The sequence below is a fragment of the Sinocyclocheilus anshuiensis genome, unplaced genomic scaffold (assembly GCF_001515605.1).
Source record: "Sinocyclocheilus anshuiensis isolate Anshui unplaced genomic scaffold, SAMN03320099.WGS_v1.1 scaffold2803, whole genome shotgun sequence".
In the NCBI taxonomy this organism is placed as follows: Eukaryota; Metazoa; Chordata; class Actinopteri; order Cypriniformes; family Cyprinidae; genus Sinocyclocheilus; species Sinocyclocheilus anshuiensis.
The window spans coordinates 177513-179669 of NW_015551013.1; positions in this window are offsets into that span (position 1 = coordinate 177513).

The following is a 2157-nucleotide window of genomic DNA, read 5'->3' on the forward strand; positions in this document are numbered from 1 at the left end:
AGCAATGCGTTTTAGGGTGTTTTCTTCTCGTATGTTGAAGCCGGCGGTGTTCCCATCATAGCACAGTAATCTATGTTTGAGTTTTCCTAAAAACGTATATAGTTTAGATTCTCACACACACACACACACACAGAGAGAGAGAGTTCCCTACGACCCCCATGCTTATAGCTTGAGCTCTATATGCTTGAAAATCACATTTTCTTGTGTTCATAGAGAAATACGCTTATTACGCATAGCTGTAGTTATAATTTTTCTAGTGTATTCGCAATATATAAGCAACTTTTAACGTTCTGTTGACTACTATATTCTCATTATTCTAAGGTAAGTATAGCTGGTTTGAAGTATTCTACAGGTAAGAAACACCCTGTTGTTATGCACATCGCTACGGTACAAACTCCATCTGTTATTTTCTCCACACAATCGATGAATTTGTCGCTCATCAGGGGTGATAAAGGCATGCGTAAGACACTGACTTCTATGTTAAATACTCTTGTTGCTATGGCACTGCCATGGTGTTACAATGCTGTTCCCATGGTAACTGCAGTGCAAGAGGATGCGGGCTGAATGAGTGAATTGTTTCACTATGGAATAAGAACTACATCCACTTTGATATGTTACTGAAATTTTTGTCATTTACATCTCTGAAATGATTCTCAAGTGAAAACATGTACAGATTGTGTATATAATAATTCCTCCTTTTGTATGACAATATGAACACAAACCTCTATGAGACTTTAATAGTGAGCAAGTGTTTTGATGATGATGATGATGATGGATCAGAATTCTTTCACATGCTGAATAAAGCGAATTAAAATCAACTCTTTAGTCTGTCTGCCTGCTGCTCATCTTGCTTTGCGTCCTTGTATTCAGCGCTAGTGTTTGCTCATCCTATATACTTTACTTCTATTTACTCTCCTACGCTGTCACATAATCTGCTGCACTACAAGTGCACACATTTTTTGTATGCATGGAATACCTTAAACGTGTGTCGCATACAAATGATGCTTAGTATCCCGTGATGAAATGTTCAGCTTCATCTGAGTATACAGTAGGTTAAGACAAATTATTGTACATTTAAGCACGGACAAGAAATTGAGACTGTTAAAGTTCCTCATCAATAACAGCTTTCTTTTTGCAGGCACGCAGCCGACTGAATGCAGCAGTTTCTGTCTAGTATGTGGAATATAGTATTGAGAGTGCGAACAGTGTGATACGTTTTCTAGTATTAGTGTTTTCTGTCGTGCAGTGAGACATTAAACTACACATGAAGAGCACGGAAGAACCGCTCAGCTCAACTGTAATCCATTATTCCTCACACATCCGCTTTCCTTTTATTAATTTCTTACTCGCGTAGGAGCAAGAGGCATATGAAATATTGATAGACACAGAGAGAGAGAGACAGGCAGAGGAGGGAGGGACATGGAAAGACTTCCAGACAATAAAAGAGCAGAGAGAGAAAGAGAGACTCTAGGCTGATACCGTGCAGCAGTAAAGATGACAGGAGTGTCGCTTGTTCTTGTTGACTGTGCTGCCGTTTAGTGAACCTGCTGCACCTCCACCTCTCAACAACCCCACGGTCCCAAAATCCTTTGTGAAGCTGCGGCTCACTCTTATTAAAGGTTGCCTAGCAACAGACAGGTGCGGGGGGGGGGGGGATAGCGCACAAAATTACCACTGCAGCGCCACACACGCTAATAGCGCACAAAATTACCACTGCAGCGCAACACTCGCTAATGACACACAAAATTACCACTGCAGCGCCACACACGGTAATAGCGCATAAAATTAGCACTGCAGCGCCACACGCTAATAGCGCACAAAATTACCACTGCAGCGCCACACAAGCTAATAGAGCACAAAATGACCACTGCGCCACACTCGCTAATAACACACAAAATTACCACTGCAGCGCCACACACGCTAATAGCGCACGAAATTACCACTGCAGCGCCACACACGCTAATAACGCACAAAATTACCACTACATCGCCACACTCGCCAATAACGCACAAAATTACCACTGCAGCGCCACACCAGCTAATAGGGCACAAAATTACCGCTGCAGCGCCACACGAGCTAATAACGCACAAAATTGCCACTGCAGCGCCACATTCGCTAATAGCGCACAAAATTACCACTGCAGCGCCACACACGCTA